This window comes from Crocodylus siamensis, chromosome 5, assembly GCF_052110815.1.
Source record: "Crocodylus siamensis isolate JL-2025a chromosome 5, ASM5211081v1, whole genome shotgun sequence".
Classification (NCBI taxonomy): domain Eukaryota; kingdom Metazoa; phylum Chordata; order Crocodylia; family Crocodylidae; genus Crocodylus; species Crocodylus siamensis.
The window spans coordinates 179,346,658-179,365,428 of NC_143399.1; the positions used below are offsets into that span (position 1 = coordinate 179,346,658).

The 18,771-nt window shown below is 39.2% G+C and overlaps 1 protein-coding gene across 7 annotated transcripts in view; it reads left to right on the forward strand.

The window, feature by feature from the left end:
* MLLT10 (MLLT10 histone lysine methyltransferase DOT1L cofactor) overlaps positions 1-18,771 on the forward strand; it is a 260,813-nt gene that overhangs the window by 90,491 nt on the left and 151,551 nt on the right. The window lies entirely within an intron of this gene.

An 18,771-nucleotide genomic window follows, 5' to 3' on the forward strand; every position in this document is an offset into this window, starting at 1 on the left:
AATAAAGAGATTATAGGACCTAACCAGGAAGCTTACTGGGGAACATTTGTGTTCATTCTCTTTCCCTTTCTTTTATCCTTGATATCTGGATATAGGGTAAAGAACTTACTGGAACAAGTTGCTTGTGTGCAGCTGCCTTAAATCTTTGATGCATATTAAGAGGTGTTTTACTGTAATCTTTATCTTCTCAACAGCACAAAAGATGGCTAGTTTTTAAATGTATTTTAACCAGTTGCATCTAGTTTGATACCTTGTTTTCCTTCATATTTGAGGAATGTGAGATTGAGGTTAGGAAGATAGTGTCAGTTGCTTTCAAATTCTGGCAGTCAGGTCTACAGTGATGGCAGAATAGTGTCATTAACCCTGGAACTTTAACTTTCAGTAAAAAAATATACAGAGCAAAACTGAATTCTAATTTGTGTTCCTCTTTTCTTATGCTTTAGTTTTAGATAATTTAGAAAAGATAGTTGATTTTATTTTGGTTATTTAATTTCAAGTGCTTAATTTAATTTCAATTTTTTTATTCTTCCTAACATCTACTGTTGGTTAAGGGCATTTTGGTTTCTAAATGTTCCAGAACAAAATAGTGGATAGTGATGCAAACCTAGATGTATACCTAAGAAGCAAAAAAACCAAACAAACCAAAACCCCCCAGCAAAACTTTTTTTCTAGGGACCTTGTATTACTTTATTTGGATTTTTATTCTTTTAGATGAAAACTTCATTGTGGACTATAGGCAGATTTGGTATATTTCATGTATATTCAAAGGGAATAAGTAAGAATGAAACCAAGATACATAAACACTGTTTCATTAATTGGTTGTCAGAAGCTATAGTTTTAAAAGCAGTGACAAAAAATATAATCGAGTGATTTAGGTCTTTTCTTTCTCTATAATCTTTTGTGTGTCTTGCTAGCATGTTTTCATTCTTAATTGGTCTTTTCATTCCATTGTTATCTAGGTGGTTTCTTCAGAAAGAAAAGAACAAGTGTTTAATTTGTGGCTTCAGTTTAGTTGTATACAACTGTAAACCAAATACCCTTTTACCACAGCTGATAGCTACTTTGTGTATTTGTTCCTCTAAATTAAATTTGAAGATTATAAAAATAATGCTAGGACAGAATCAATATTGGCAAATTTGTGGGGAATTTCTTAGGAAACGGAACTGATAGTTGTTGGCAGTAATCTTCTTTAGATTGTTACAGTGTAGTTATGGATAGCATTAAGATAGGAAACATTACCCTATCTAGCTTAATTATTCATTGTGTGGAAATTCAAATAGTCCTGGAATAAATACAGATGGAAAAATTATCTGTAAGTAGACACCAACTGGCATGTGTCTTGCTTTTTATTTGGAATTAACCATTATTCCATTACTTGTTTTTCTTCAGTGCTGGACTGGAATTTACAATGCTTTTCCAAATGCGTGTCGGTCAGTTTTAATTCAGATGAGTTTGAACTTTACATAACTTTAAAATGTTTTTTGATATTGAAATATAAATCAATTTACTTCTAATTTATATTGAGGTATGAACGTGGGCCTCAATTACAGTTTTTAAAAGCTTAAGCAGTAGGGAGGGAAGAGTGGCACTGCCTAGAGGTACTATTCCTTTTAAAGTCATAATACTTTTGATGTCCTGGTGAGAATGATGGAGTGGCACTGCTTGCCATACTTGTTTAACAAGTATTGCCAGTGCTGTGTCAGCATAGCTGTTCCACTCTTGCCACACCTAAAAGCTTTCTTCAGCATGAATGGTAGCTGAACTACACCTTTTTTTTCCCTTTGAACTCCTAAGCTCTAGGATCTTGGTTACGCCTGACCCTTCGGTACTGGAAGCAGGACATGAGGTCCTTGCACTTTCCTCCCTTCAGAGCAACTTAGCATGGGAAGGAGAATTAAGTCCACGATATGGTTTTAAGTTCATCGACTATTTTGATATTTAAAGTGTTCTCATGGTATGTAATAATTATGTTCATAAAGCAGCATGGCTTACTTTACCACATTTTGCCTGTTAAGACCACAGGTTGGAATAAAAAACTATAGTTGATTAAAGGAATTAAGGTTGCATTTTCTTTTTAACCTTTTTCTTTTTATCATCAAATCAATAAGTCACTTAAAATAATATTACTACATGGATATTTTGCTAAATACTAATCTTTACTGATTGCAATACACTGTATAGTCTAAGGGTTAATTCTTTTATTAAAGTTGATTACCTCTTGCATGTGACAGCTCATCTGGTGTACCGTGCAGATGGTAATCCATTACTGCTTGTCTTGTCTTTGTGACTTAGTTCTTGTGGAACCTTGGAAAAATACAAACTGCTGCTATTATGGGATATGGTCTCAAAGGGAAAATGAATGATCATGGATAGTTGAAAAGAGTTGATGATGTAAGAAAAAGCCCTTTGGCTACTTTTTCCCCTTCCTGTTTTCTTCTTTTCCCCTCACCCCCAAACCTTTTTATATTTTTGCCATCACTGCCCCTTGAGAAGAAATATTTGTATTTAAAAGCTTCCTATTAAAATTTAACATTGAGAGGCAGATGGTAATAATTCCTCAAAAGGCCTATTTGATTATAGTGTGTTAGGAACTAGAAGTATGGATTATGTTATTTTGTAGTGTAGGTAGAAAAGTTACCCAATATTGGCTGTGCACAGTGGGTAAATGACTTTTTAACTACTTGAATACTGTTCGTTTTTAAAAATGTGTGCTTATTCTCTGACAGTTGACTTTTTAAAACATCACAGAGGTTTCTGTGTTTCTCTTTCACTGGTTTCCATGCATGTCTACTGAACACATTCATAGAAGGTACTTAATATACAAGTAAAATACTATTTTTATTTCTTTTTCTCTCTTACTGCTTTTACTGAGAACTCAAATCTGTTTTGGCTTTGGTATTGCCAACAAATGCAGATTCTTTGCTTATAATAAGTCTGTTGCTCATATATTCCAGCTATGTCATTTTTACAATGGTAATAGAGATAAAACATAGTATTTAACACACAAAATCCAAATTCCAAGATTTTGCCTTTAGATAAGCACATGCAATTAATTCTTGCTGAATTCTCAGAGTTCCTATTTGAGTCTCTTGCCCTCTATGGCAGTTTAAATGTTAGATGAGGATTTAAAACAAACTGATTTAATTTTCTACAAGTAATTTTCTTTGGGTGTCTATTTCAATTTACTACATCTGCCCATGATACTGATTGTTATTCCCTGGTTTCTTACAATGAAATCTTATTTTTCTGTATCAAGTGAAATATTTTACAACAGTACTGGGGCTTTTTTAAAAATCCTTTTTCCAAAAAAAAAAAAGTCAGCTATTTCTTTTCTCCAAAATAACGTTTCTCAGATAATTTACTGAAGTTGTGATCAAACAGTTTGAAATTGGTGGCATATTTATTTGGAGGCATATTTCAGGTAGAGCTGATTAATGTTCTAATAATTAAAATATAGTTCCTTCCCAGGGCCCTCAATCATTTGCTTTTTCAAGAAGATATCAGATAAAGGATTTAAGTTGGAAAGGTTTGTTTATATTACACCTACCACATGTAACACAAAGCTCCTCTCGGAGTGAGTTTGGTATAGTAGCTTTACTCAGAAGTTTTGAAATCTGGGATATACATTTAATCTGTGATATGACAAAACCTTTGCACTGTATCATTCTACATTTTATTGGAAAATGCTCTACAAACGTGTGAGCTATTATTTAGATATTTTTGTATCCTTCTGTTGATAAAGGGTCCCTTGGACTATAAGACCAATTTTACAAACCTCAGAGGTGGAGAGAAATTAAAATTAATGGATTTTAGATGCTTCTAATAGCAGCCTTTCTATAAATTATAATGCTCTGACTTTTAAGGTTGTGTATCTTCTGACTTACTATGGCGGTAGAAATTGTTATCTCATTGGAAAAGGGGTTCTCTATTCTTCAGGGCTTTAGTAGTATAAAGCACTTATTTATTGCCCTGGTATGTGCAAGATATTGGATTATGAACCTGTCACTAGTCCAAGTTGTAATGGAGTTAATTGGGTATCTCCAACTACTGTAAATCAGTTTGGTTTTTGAAAGGAGAAGGTGAGAGGATCCTGTTCCTTAAAACTGAAATGTATATTGTAAATATTCTATTAATATTTTTAGGAGAAAAGGCTATTTGTAAGATGTTTAGAAGTCTAGAAGTTTTAGTCAGTAATGCAGGTACATAAGAAATTACAATCAAATATATGAGAAGAGATGTGATAAAATCATATTATAATAAATGGTGTAGAGAAATTAAGTTAGGAACTTTATGTTTTATCTTGTAACAAAATTCAAAGGGAATATCGGTGAATATAAAATGCTGGAAATTAAAAAATGTTAAAAGGAAACACTTTCACTGTATATACAGTTTTATTCAGGAAGCTGTCTGCCACAAGAAGTCCTTGAGTCGGATTTTATCAAGATTTATGAAAGGAATTGGACATTTACATGAGTATTCATATTATCATAATTAATAATAAAACACATTTTGTGGCCAGGTTGGGCACTTTTATATGTGTTCCTGGAGGTGCGGGGGGCAGAACTTTATTTGAGCAGCTTTTAACACATCGGGTCTCATCTTTGTCGGTAATAGTTGGAGCATGGCCTATGACCTGAAGTAGGGAAGTGAAATATCCGGCACTTATACATGTGTGTAGAGGCTACCCTGATGCACTGGTATTCTAGCATGTAAGAGCAGATTCAATTAATACAGTCACTCGATTAATTGAGTCTGCTGGAGTGTGGCAGCATCCTCTTGCATCTCGTGTATCAGCATTCTTTTGCTTAAAAGTGGTGGCAGGGGTGCTTTAACTAAAGCTTGCTCTATGGAATACCAGCATGTTGGAGTAGCCTCTGCACTCATGTATAGGTTGGATATTTCACTTCCCTGTTTCAGGTCATGGGCCATGCTTAAATTATTACCTATAAAGATGAGACCTGATGTGTTAGGAACAAGGGAAGGTTGTCCCAGTACTGTTCCTTATGCCTTGAATCAGCTGACACTTTGCCATCATCAGGCAGGATACTAGAGTTAGATGAAACTTTAGTCTCATGTTATATGGCAGTCTTATGTTTGTATCTAGTAACTTTGTATTCTGTTCCCTGGGTGGGCTTTCTCACAGAGCTACTGTAGGGAGTTGAGCTGAAGTTCCTGCTAAGAGTCTTGCAGATCAGAGTAGAGCAAATTGAGGATTCTTGTTGCAGTCCTGGTAGTTTTAGAGAAGCCTAGGAGAATATAGGGCATGGGTTCAAAACTCAAACTTTGAGCATCTCTTGGAAGGTGCACTTTCCAGTGAAAGCCTACCATGAGCAGGAAACGTACTGCAGGTAGGAAGCTGAGCTGCACATACAAACACATGGCAAATTGATGAATTAATTAGTGAGAGCACAATTTGACTTGCTGTTTTCCTTTTCAAATCTGTTTTTGTGGTTCCTGCTTGTGGAATACTAATGAATGAGAGGTTTAATAAAAAATGGTGGTGGGTCACTAGGACTTCCCTGATGGGTTGTAAGTAGGGTGTGTATATAAAAGCGAATCAATTAAGAAAGATGTTGACATTTTAGTTAGTTTTCTTACATATACATACCTACACTACATACCTACAATTTTTACTTACTGCAGCCAGTTTAGAAAATGGTTTGATACTTTACACCTATTTTCTAAAACGGTGATTCTCAACCAGCGTGCCACAGTAGCTGCGGGTGCCTTAAGATTCTTTTAAGGGTGTCATAGGGTGCCATGCAGCTTTAGTTCTCTTAGTTGTGCTAACATAATACAAAAGATAAGCCTAGAGATTTCATATAGGAATCCATAATACTAAAAACATTCTGACCTTTTGTGGTCTCAGTTCTTTGTAACAACAAAAAATCCTCTATTTTTACCATAGTCAAAAACAAGTAAAAATTAAAAGCTAGCATTTTCCAAGGGGTGCTTTGAGCCTAACCACTTGTTCTAAAAGCTTCCCAGGTCTTTGTAGTGCAGTGTGAGAAACCAAAGCTTTAGTGAATGGCAGATGGAACAAGAGAAATGGAGTTTAAGTTCCTGTGTGTTTTCCCCCACCCCTTCTTCACTGTTAGGACTTTAGTACAGGTTTTGCTAAAACCAAAAATGAATTTGCTTACATAAAAATAAATGCAAGGAATTTTCAAAGAGGTGTCAGGAAATATACCTTACCCAGGCAACCAATTTCAGCATAAAACATTGATTATACTGAAACGTCTTTATTACTATTGAACTTTCTTTTATTTAACTTCTTTCACATGTAGCATATTCATTATAAGGAGATAGGTGTTTTTCAGAAATCTTGTTGTATCATTAGGGTAATTTAACCCATTTTCTAACCTTTTAATTAAAACACTTGAAATCTGGATGTATGCCACACAGAATAAGGAATCCTGTGCCTATTCTGTAGTTAGTTCCCTGTAGAAATGTGTGCATCTTAATTTATCTCGAGATGGAGTACTCTCTTTATAAATGAGGAGGGTACTTTTTACTTGAGGATTTTCTGTAACAGAGTTCACCTTTTATGCTTGTCCATCCAAAACCTTGATATTTTTTACCTTTCTTCCAGTCAGAAGCCATATGGGTTGAAGATTGGAGAGATTTTGTTTTCTTTGGAGATTATGAAGATCAGTGTATTGCATTTAAAATTGTAATAATAATAATTGTAAGGGCAGTCCAAGTGTTACCATGTTATAAGCAAAAATTAAGTGCATTTGTTGAGAAGTGCTGTACTATGGTACAGACAATTGGATAATTATTGTATATTATTGTGTATATTGTATTGAACTGTTTTTGAACACAGTATCCAAGTTAGAGATCATAATTGCTTACTGTGGGGCATAAAAGGCCTTAGATGTATTAAATAAAAATAATTTGTTCTTGAAACCATATGCCTCCATGTACTTACGGTGTAAAATTTCTGTGAGGTATGGAATCTTTTATCTTTGCAGTGCCTACTAAACCAGGAACAGTATGAAGAAGGAAGTGTTTTAAAGAAATAACTGAAATGTTACTTAATTTGAATATGGTCAGTTTAGATTTACAGATTAATAGTAATGTTCTCATCTTTTTTAAAGTAATTATTGTAAGTTTATTATTTAGATTTTACTGAAGACAGAGAATATTCACAAACATAGGCAGGATTCTTTGAAAATACTTTGGAATGTGGAGTTGATATTTCCCAGAGGACAGCCTATGTATCAAATGTCTCTTGCTATTCCTGTGAAAAACTGCTCAAATTCTGATAAATAGAAAGCCTTTGAAAAATTATAAAAGTTTGAATCCTCTGAGTATGTGCAAACTGTACTTTATCAGTAGAGGTTTACTGCATTTTAGGAGCTAAATTCCCTGAAATTCTATCCATGCTATATATAAGTCTGAGAGGGACTCAAGTTGTAATTGCAGTTTAGTTGCTACAGGCTATGTTGGGTCCAGATATGAGACATTGAACTGTGAGCACTGTGTATTCAGTAATATCCTTATTGGGCCCAGTCATCATGGAGAAAGAAGCTTCCTGATTTTGAGTGAAGAACCAGGCCTGCACAAAGGAGTAATTAGAACAAGGAGGCTGTGTCTACACATGTGCTTAATTGTGGAGTAGACTAATTAGCGGCAACGTAAAGTATCACCATATACACATGCTATTTTATTAGGACAGAGTAAACTAATTAACACCACCATTATGTGGAGGGGCAGCTAACAGCAATTAAATGTGTATGTAGCTGTTGATTATGGGTATAAATTGTGCCTGGGCAGCCCAGTCAGTAAGGGGCTGGATCCTGCCTGCTGCCTAAGCACGCAGCTCTGCACTTTCAGCACCCTCATGCTCCAGCCAGCCCATCCTCTGCCCAGTGCCACCACTGGGAGCAGTAAACTGCTCTGCCCTGGTTCAGATGTCTTCTGTCCTGAGTGTACATGTAGATGCTGTGCCTAGGAGTAGTTTACTCCAGCTCAGACTGCTCCATAGTTTATTGCTTCAAATTAATTGCATGAGTAGATACACCTGGAGTGCCTGAGCGAATGCTGGAGATGGATTAGGGGGAAATTAGAATTAGGATCTGGAGTAGGAATAGGAGCCATTTAGGTAGGGGGAAATCTGAGATCAGATGATCAGTAAGCAAGTGATCAGATAGGGCTGGCCAAGGAAATTAAAGTTTGAGTATCAGGGAGTTAGGGACATATAAGGAAGTGAGAAGCAGAAGAAGATATAATCAGGAGCTGCTGTACAGGCTTGACAAGGAGATTGGAGTGGAAGAGAGTGACAGTGAGATTGCACAAGATGCTTGAGGAAAGAGATTGGCACACGGAAAATGGGGGGCGAAACCAGGGGGAATTAAATCTAATGAGGAAAAGAACTGGATTTTCAGCCTGAGTAAAAACTAAGTAGGCAATAAAAAAAAAAAAAACCCCAAAAAACCTGGCAAGGAGCTGGATTGAGTAAGAGACAGGGCTGGGATGGAGGTAAAAACGACATTATTAAGCTTGCATATTCAAGGACTCAGAGTTAGGAAATGTTAGAAGTAAGGTTGTTTTTGCAACCTTAATTTGACCTTAGTGTGCATACACTTTACATTACATACTTTATATAAATACAGTCTATTTTTTTTCCATAGGACCTGTGTCTTGTTCAGTGAACATGATGCTCATTTAATTTAATATTTTTTTTCTGAATTTGTGAAATATTTAGCCTAGTTTTTTAGTTACTGAATATTTTTCAAACACTACTCTTAGGAGACTTACTAATTTTATGTGCTTTTTTTGTGGTACTCATCACTATCTGTGTGCTTTTCAGGAATTGAGGAATTTTATTTTCAAAATATCCTTCTGAGATGAGAGGAAGTTATCCTTAATTTACAGATGTGGACTGTAGGTACAGGGCAATTAAGGTAAAATATTTCCAGTAATTTCAGGTGTGCAAACTGAGACAACTAGGACCAGATTTTTCAGAGGACTTAGCATTATGTAATGCTTCATACATTCAAAGCTTTTAAACTTCTTTCAGTGTGGATTTTCAGCGCTTGTACAAATCAGACCCAAGGGCATAGATCCACAAAAGACTTAAGTGACTTAAGTGATATTTATGCAAAATTCAGGCACTGAAATGTGAAGTGATCCTCAAAACCCCTTTCTAACCTCTTTGGCATGTAGAATCCTTTAATGCTGAAGGTTTCACCTGTAAAAATCCCTAGGTCCCAAAAGTTTACTTCTCTGCACATTTGGAGCTGCTGCCAGTTTAGCCCTTCTGAGTCCTGGTTGCGATCCTTAAAGCAGGTGCTCCTCTGTTTGAGATGCATGCTTAACATGCATTGACAGTACTCACCTCTGTATGAGACAGTGTAGCCACTTTTGGTCAAACGTGGCTGGAGGAGGTATGTGAGGTGGAGGCATTTCACTTTTATAGAGTAGCTCAGTAGTTAGAGCACTGGGCCCAAGCTTTTTGGCAGTCCTACTTTTATATGGTTCTGTGATTCTAAATCTCATGCATATTGTTTGTCAGTGAGAATTGCACCAAGTAGATCCTTGGTGGGGCTGGTACTTGGAATTATTGAACACCTCCAACTCTCCTTGAAATCGGTGGAAGGATAAAGTACTAGACATCTTTGAAAATCAGACCATAGTCAAAAAACTCTACAGTGTAAAGGTAGGATTAGTGGTATAGCTTGGTAGCATGAATTGCTTTCATCCCTGTCAGGAGAATTTTGAATATTATCTGGTGTAAGAAGAGCTAGCGCAAATATGTTATTTTCCTCAGCTTTGCATAATATTATGCTTTATTTTGTGTCAGTTGAATACCCAAGTTAGTGTAATCTACTGGAGCTGACAGAAGTCCATCTTGATAGATTACATGGCAGAGTAGTCCTCTGAGTCTTGTGTTGGTAGAGAGAAAATGTTGTAGTAGGACAGAAATTTCTGTTAATATGTAGGAGAAATAAAATTCTGAATCGGGTTAATCTCCGTGTACGTTAAGCAGTCCTTTAGTTTAAACCATATTTTGATAAATTTACAAACATTCAGTGTATGTAACCAAGAGGAGAAACAAAGATGAGGAGAAACAAAAATACTAGTTTTAGGCTTAAAATTCTTCTCAACTGCTCACTCTTTCTCCCCGCCCCCCCCAGATTTGTCTGATATCACAGGGTAAAGGTCTTTAAAATTTATTCTAACATATAGAGTTATGTTAGAATTTTTTTCCTGGACACTTTAATTTTTAGCTTCCACTTCGCTGATTAAAAAAATGCCGTGCAGAACATGGTAAAATACTAATGGTGATTAATAACAGTGATGGATTTGCTCCACTGACCATGTAACTTGTTCTGTTGAATCTTTGAATGATAGAAACCATCAGATTCTCTTGAGAGAAGTCTTATACAGCAATAATCAGTTTTTCACAGAACTTCTTTTTGTGGATGGCTACTATGAAAAGGCAATACTTCAGATTTTTTCCCTGAGATTCTTTGTTTCTTCTTGGAATAAACCATGTATAAAGCACTTGCTTTTGGAGATATAGGTTTATCAGCGCTGAGACGTAATGGATTTTTTTTTTCTTTTTTAACCGTGGAATACAGCTGTATCCATATGATTAAGGCCAGATTGTGACTCTCCATAGGAAGAGGGGACATAAGCTACTCTTCTCCATTTCCTTCCTGTTCCTAGTGTCATTTACGCTAGGCTGCGTAAAAGGATTTAGGGTGCTCCCTGTTCTGAGAAAGGACAGTATCCTTTGCAGTTATAAAGCTGACAGGGTACAGGAAGTAGTGAAGACCACCCTTTAAGGGGTAGCCTCACTGTTGTTAACTTTATTGTTGCTAGTAAGGATGATTCCTGGAAGGCATGCTTTTTGCATCATTTTTCTTCTCTGAGTTGGTTGTGCATCTTTACTATTTGATGTTTTTGGGAGAGACTTTCCCTGATCTAGCATTCATTGTGCTGGCCCTCTGTCTTGGGCCTGAGAGGTAAGGCATGTTCAACCTGAGGCCTTCTGTTGTTGTTGTTGCTGTTGGTTTCTTTAAACAAAAAAACACCCATGGGAATAATACATTTTAGCTCAAGAATATTGAGCAATGACCATCAACACTATTTTGTTTTCTAGGACGTCAGCTTTTCCCAAAGCACGCTGCTTGATTGTCTTAAAACTTGCTTGTGGACAGCATAGGATTTTATAACATGTCATCTGTTCTTTCCTTACTAGGTTCTGTATAAAATTCATCACATTTCTTTTTGAAGAAATATAAAGTGAAGGCCATGATTGTTATGATGATTAGTTATTGAACAGTTCTTTGTAGATTTTAATATTATAGGAGTGTTAAATATTGTGAAGTACCCATAATCAGTCAGTAATATTCAAGTTTCTGAATTCTACTAGAACTGTTTTTGAATAAATAATGTAAAAAGGGAAAGTCACTTGCTCCAAATTATGATGTTATATGTTAGCTTGTGTTTCTGGAGGGACGGTTTTACACGGTATTCTGGTTTTCAGTATTTTTTCAAACTATTGAGAAAATTTAGCCACCGTGATACCCTCTATTTTGAAATTCTTGTAGAGTATGTATAGTAACAATAACTAAGGTACTAACTAATTAGGCTGTGCCAAGCTTCGGTCACTGATTCGATTCAGCAGAGATTTGGCCCGATTCAGAGGCCAAATCTCTGAATCGAATCAGACCTTTTAATCCCTCCTATTCTAATTGGAATCCTCTGAATCAATTTGGAAAGATTTGATAATTTGGACATAGACAGAACTTTAAATGTTTTTTCTACATACCTCAAGGTACTAGGTGGCCCGTGAACACTGAGATGCTGGGGCGTTCAGTGGAGGACCCGGAAGTGGACCAGAAGCACTTCTGGTCCACTTCCAGGTCTGCTACAGAGTGTATTGGGGACCCCCTATCTCCCAGCTTGGCAACTGGTACCTCCTGGGTCTGGGGGGGGGCATGCGGGCTCCTCTTGCGGCTGATCACTAAAAGTGGGCCAGAAGTACTTCCGGGTCTGCCACCGAGTGCATGGGGGGCCCCTCCTACGCTCCTCTAGGACACTCCATCTGCCTTACTATCATAGCATTCACAAGCCACGCCTGGTACCTCGAGATACATAGAAAAAAACATTTAAAGCTGTGTCTATGGCCAAATCGCTGATTCTCTGAATCAGTATTGAATCTTCAGTTTCGTATTCGGCTAAATCAAATCGGGACAGTGATCTGAATCAACAAATCGAATCACTGTCCCCGATTCGGGCTGAATCTGAACCAAATATGGCCAGGTTTCAGAGAAGGGCCACTCGTATGGTCAGAGGCCAACAGGCAAGGCCCTACAAGGAGAGACTGATGGACCTAGATCTCTTCTTCAGGCTTCGCAAGAGAAGGCTGAGAGGTGATCTTGTGGCTGCCCATAAATTCATCAGGGGAGGGCAGCAGGGAATAGGAGATGCTCTATTTACTAGGGCACCCTCTGGAGTTACTAGGAACGATGATCCCAAATTGACGGAGAGCATACTTAGGTTGGATATTAGAAAGAACTTCTTCACAGTAAGGGTTGCCAGAATTTGGAATAGGCTTTCAGGGGAGGGGATGCTCTCCCCTACCCTGGGGGTTTTCAGGACTAGACTGGACAAGCACCTATCTGGGGTCGCTTGACCCCAGCACTCTTTTCTGCCCAGGACTGGGGGTCAGACTTGATGACCTACTGAGGTCCCTTCCAACCCTAACATCTACGAACCTATGGCCTGTTTCGCACACCCCTACTAACTAAGGTACAAATAATGTATCATTGAGCATTTTCAATATTGGCAGATTGAAAGCATGGTACCAAATAATAATCTTTTGAGAATTATAGTCTTGTGAGCTGTCAGAAATGCACACAGTTAAACAAAAAAAATCAATAAATAACAAAAGCAAGTACTGTATGATGGTACGGTGACCTTACTTACCACCTTTTCCTTTTGTAATGGTAAGGTTTCTCACTCTTTGAACTAGTCAACAATATAATAGATGAATGATTAATGGATACAACTTAGACATCAACAGTTTCAGGTTGCTTACAAAAACTATTTAAGGTAGTGAGCTAACTTGGTCAAAAGGAAATTGTATCATGATTTAAAAACCAGTTAAAATGGACAGAAAGCCATGTAGAAAAAAGCAAGTAATTATTATCATAGATAAGAGTGCCATGAAGAGCGGTTCATGGAATTGTTCAAAAATTTCTATGGTTGCTAAAAGAGTGAGGTGGCAATCCTGTTCATTTAGATTCTAAAGCAGTAGATTTTTGAGGAATCAGGACTCTTGGTAGAGTTCATTATCTTCTATTAGGAGAAAAGATCATAAAAGTTCTTCTCCTGGGTAGAAATGAAAGTTCTCATAGGAAAGTTAAAGGTATGGTAAAATCTCCTGTTTGGAACGGTTCATGGTAGGTTTTGAAGCGCTCTGGTATCCAGTAATCACCCCCACCTCCCCTTTCCAGAGTACTTTTAACTTTTTTTGCAATTACTTTATATTGAAGGAACCATTCAAACTTCACTTGCACATAGATTGATAGATTCTGACTTGGTTGTAACATATTAGGAAAAACTCCCTTATGAATTTGTCTTGTGCCAGAAGAATTAAAGGTGTCAGTGGGGTGGCTCACAAAAACCATGGTGTAAATCTGGACTAAATTCAAGGTTACATTACTGTAACAGTTCATGTTTAGGACTTTGGTAGACATGAAGGATGAAGGGAAGGTCACTTACTGAGTAACATCATAAAATATTGAACATTTGCCTCATTCACTTCACATCATCCAATCTTTGTAGTGAGTGAGGTGTGGAACCCAACAGAAATGTGATTATGCACCTACAAACTTTTATTATTAACATGAGACATATTGCATAGGCAGCCTTAATTTTGACATTTTCTCATTGTTGAGTGCTTGACTTTGCTTCTTTGTGCAAGAAGCAAAGACAATTTTACTTTGCGCTCTCGCTTGTTCTCACTCTCTTCTTGATTTGGTTTGTAAAGGGGGCATTGACAGGATTCCTTGGAACTATAATTCCTTTCTTAAATATTCTTTGAGTAAGATTTTGATTCATTCTCACTTTCTAAAATTGTTTAACCTAGGTGTTTAAATGTATACAATTTTAAACAGGTGAGTGTTTACCTACTTCCTCTAGACGAGTGTTTCTCAACCTGTGGGTTGCAACCCAAAAGTTGGTCACAAGAATATTTGACAGGGTAGTGAGCAAGTCCCAGAAAAATGTGGGAAAGTGTGGGTTTCACTTTGCAGACTGACAGCATTCCAGCCTGCCAGGAGCTGCTTGGGGCAATTGGAGGCAGCGGGTGCACATGTGTCTGTGTGCACATGCGCATGTGGCTGGCATCCAGCTAGGCAGGGTTGTGGGAGCAGCCCCACCAGATGGATCCAAGTAAGTGTATGGGAAGTTGAGGTTGGAGGTCCATGGCTTGGGGACTGTCTGAAGGTGGTTGTGGATGTGGAGGGGATGGGGGGGGGTGTGAGGGGAGGTGGGGAGGGGAAGGCTGCTGGCACTGAGGGAAGGTATCCGGGTATGGAGGTGGTCAGGGTGGGGGGTAAGGTGCCTGCTTCTCCAATGGGGGAAGGAGGTGGGGGGGAAGGGTCCTTCGGGGGTGGTGGGGAGCTGCATGGCTGGGCTGGCAGCAGTGGGGCTGGTGCCTGTACTCACAGAGACAGGGTGCCCGGGAGACGTTGGTTAGAGGGAGGCAAGGGGGGAGCTCTGCTGCCACCCGCATGAGCCAGAGACACTGCAGTCACCATGCTCCGGTCAGAGTGGGGTGGGGGCACCTGGAGGACCCCCTCTGGCAGGGTTGGGAGGAGCAGGTAGGTTGGGAGTGAGGGGCACCAGCATGGCCTGGGGGGACGAGGGTCGGTGGCTTGGGACTGAGGGGCACCAGCAGGGCCAGGTCACTGTGGGTTGGGACTGGTCATCAGTGTTTACAAATGGGTCCTGGTACAAAAAAGATTGAGAACCACTGCTCTAAACTATTTAGTACTTTCAGGGTTTCTCCTGTTGTCTGAAAAACTTCCCTTTGCAGTGGTGTCTCTTCCTCTAGTTCTTTGCAGTAGATGAAGCAGGATTTCTAAACATAGTATGGGACAAAATTCTATACATCCTAGACTCATGATCAGTACCCTTAGATTATGAAGTGTTGAGTGAATGGTTTCAATAACTTTCAGTCTAGGTCATGTAGATCATATTTATTTTAAAAGACTATCTTAAGTGTAAATTGTGTTATGATCTTATCCTCAACCCATTGAACTAACAAAACTCTATATTAAATCCCCATGTTTTTGCAGACAGTTTGCAGTTTTAATAGTGTAAAATTCAGACTGTTAAAACTGCCTATTCAAAATATGGTTCCCTGTACCACAAATAGGCATGTATCATACCTAAGCACTAGATGTAGGCATTATAAATGTACTTAAAATATATTGTATTTGTAGCAAAAAAAATTTCACTTTTGTCTCCTCAAAAGCAACTCAGTCACTTTGTTTAAACTTATTCATCCTCAGCCTGGTTTCAGGCTCTGCTAAACTTCTGCACCAAGAGTAAAAGTTTACCAAAGTAATAAACAATTTGTTTTGCAGCATTGTTCTTTAGACTTATAATATGATCAACCTTAACTATTACCACTATAACAAATAAGAATAGTGATCTCAGTTATGTTAGGATAAAATTAGAAAAGCTATATATTTGTATACTTTAGTTGCAAGCTGAGTGTTCTGTTTCCAGTGGTATAGTATTGTAGCTGGCTGTTTTATAGTGCTCAAAAACATCTGCCTCTGAAATTTATGAGGGGCCAAACCCACACACCAGGACCAGGAGTATTTTGGAGTACTCCATAGAATATTATGCATGTTTCCTGAATTAGGTTTACTGCTATAGGGTGTTTGGTGCCTGTAAGCACCTGGGGATAAGACATGTCTAGCTTTATTGTTTGTATGTTTTTATGAATTATGGTATTTTGATACAAATGTAAATTTATATTTTGCCCAGCACAGGTTAATAGAACAATGTTGAACCTCAAAGTTCCTTCCCTATTTACATTTTCAAGTAGTAAACAACTAAGAATTCATATTTGACTTATGGAAATAAGCCTGCTACATGATGGGGTGATGTGACTCCATATTCTCACAGGCCATGATGACTTCTGTGTCAAAAGAAGAAGTGTTTGTTCAAAGTTTCCTGGGCATAAGGGCTACTTGCAGATATTAAAAGAAAAAAGAAAAGAAAAAAAAAACTCAGCATGTTTCTGCACTGAGCCCAGCACATGTCCAGAAGAGGCAGCACCTCAGTTGGACCCGGCTCCTCTGATGTCTGTTTAGATTGGGTGCTTTAGTGGGGCTTTTTTGGTTCTTTTATCTACAGCTGATTTGAATCAGCTTTGGTGCTTTTATCTACCTGATTAAATCAGCTGTAGCTAAAAGCACAAAAAAGCCCCTCTGGAATGCCTGATCTATACAAATGCTGCAGAGCTGGGTTGAAGTAACATGCTGCTGCTTCTGGTAAAGAGCAGGATTTTTGTTTTGTTCTGTTGCTTTTTTTAATGTCTGCTATGATGCTTTAGTCACCCAGTGGTTTAGCTGGGCAGTGCAGACTGAGAGACTGGGAGAAGAGTGTGGCTTCTACAGAAGTGGAAGCTGCATTCTTAGAGCTCAGGGATAAAATAAAATAATGTTTCTAATATTTTCTTTTATTTGTTTATTCTTACATCACTGTCTGCATCTTAACATATGGTTACTGATTTCTTATGATCTTGTTTTTGTAATTTTTTGATGTGTTTACATTGTTTATAGTCAGTGGTAAATACGGTTTTCAGAGCAAAGACAATACAGATGAGCCTCTTCTTTAGATGGGGGTGGGGGATTTATAAGTTCTGAGCACATTACCGGACAAAAATACGGTTCTTTTAGCTGGCAAAATATCCTCTACTAAGAACTGGCAAGACCTGGATGAGATGGGTGCAGCTGAGGGACTGTGGGTCAAGAAGTTAGCCCATTAGTGCATTTCGGTCTGTTCTCAGTGGTCAAGCAGCAGATGGCAGAGAGGAATTTGGGGTGAAGCACACATCAGAAGGTGTGAGAGCATCCCAGAATGCATCTTTAAGGCTTATTTGACCAAATCCAGTGGTCAGGGTGGATCATAGTTGCTACTAGAGCATTGGTTGGCTCTCACAAATTCAACATTTCTCTCTCTTGTTAGAATATCCTAAACTAATCTTCTGTTTAACAAGTCATACAGATTATAACATGACCGTTTTATCATGGAGAAGGCAATGTCAAGATCTTCTGCAGGTGTTGAGTGAATGGTTTCAATAACTTTCAGTCTAGGTCATGTAGATCATATTTATTTTAAAAGACTGTCTTAAGTGTAAATTGTGTTATGATCTTATCCTCAACCCATTGAAGTAAAATGGGATGAGACATGGGAATTCCTGGAAATTACAATAATTAAATTATGTGTTATGTAACATAAAAAGAAAATGAACAACAAAATCTGTGTATATTAAATGAAGTTGTCTGATCACAGCTACGAAACTGATTTCTTTATTGTTAGGGTGTAGATATGTTCTAGGTTAGTGGACCAGATGAGTGGTGTGGGGCTTTTTCATGGCCCTTGTGTGCCAACATCAGGCCTCACACTGCCTCTGTCTGGAACCCTGTGCTGGGATTGGGCACTGCATGGCCTTTGCCAGCCCAGTGTACTGATATCAGGCCCTGGCACCACACCATCCCTGCCTGGCCCTGTGTATCAGGATTGTGCGCTGCACACCCAGTCTAGCACACAGGGTCATGTTGTCCAGCCACTGCTTCCCTGCTACCAAATTTTCAGATGTGTGGAAAGGCCTTCTGGCTGGATGACATAACTGTGGGGCACGGGTGGGCAATTATTTGTGCCTGTAGGCCACATAGGGAGTTTTGCTGAGCTGTTGTGGGTAGGGCTGTGCAAAGCTCCAGTAGCCAATTCGATTCAGAGGAGATTTGGTCCGATTTGGCAGCCAAGTCTCCGAATCCAAATCAAATCGGGAGACGCATTAAAAGTTCCAATTGAATTGGAAGCTTCCAAGTTGATTCAGAAAAGATTTGGCACTGATTTGGAGATTTGGCCATAAACTAAACGGGCAGCAGTCCTCAAGGACACTGGACACAGCGGCCTCCAGCTAGTACATCTGTTGGGGTGGGTGAAGGGATAGGGAAGGAGCGTGCGGGGGGGAGGGCAGATTAGCGCCCCTGCAGTGAGGGAGGTACAGGCTGCCCAGCCAGGGTGGGGTGGGGCAGGATGCAGGGAGGAGGGTTCCTGCGACTGCACACCGCCATCCACCACCTTTCCAGGAGGGCGTAGGAGCAGGTGTGTGCCCCCGGATCTATGCAGGGTGGGCTGAGCTGGGCTGACACTCCGGGAGGCTAGCCCCAGCAACTCACTGCCAGGCTGCGTTCTGCGGGGCAGGTGGAGCCAAGGCTGCGCTCCAGGGGGCCAGCTCCATCTGCAGCCCAGAGCACAGCCCTGGCTCTGCCCATCCCGCAGAGTGCAGTGGAACAGGGGCTATAGGGGGGTGCAGCCACCCTAAAATTCCTCATAGCCCCTGCAGCTGGCCCCGCCTCAATCTGGGTGCATGCACCTGCTGCCATGCCCTGCCACTGCTCGCCCAGCTGGGGCAAAACCGTGGCTTGTCTGGGAGGTGCAGTTAGGTTGGGCGAGTGGCAGGAGGGCATAGCCCCCACTCTCAGCACCTTCTGCTGCCCG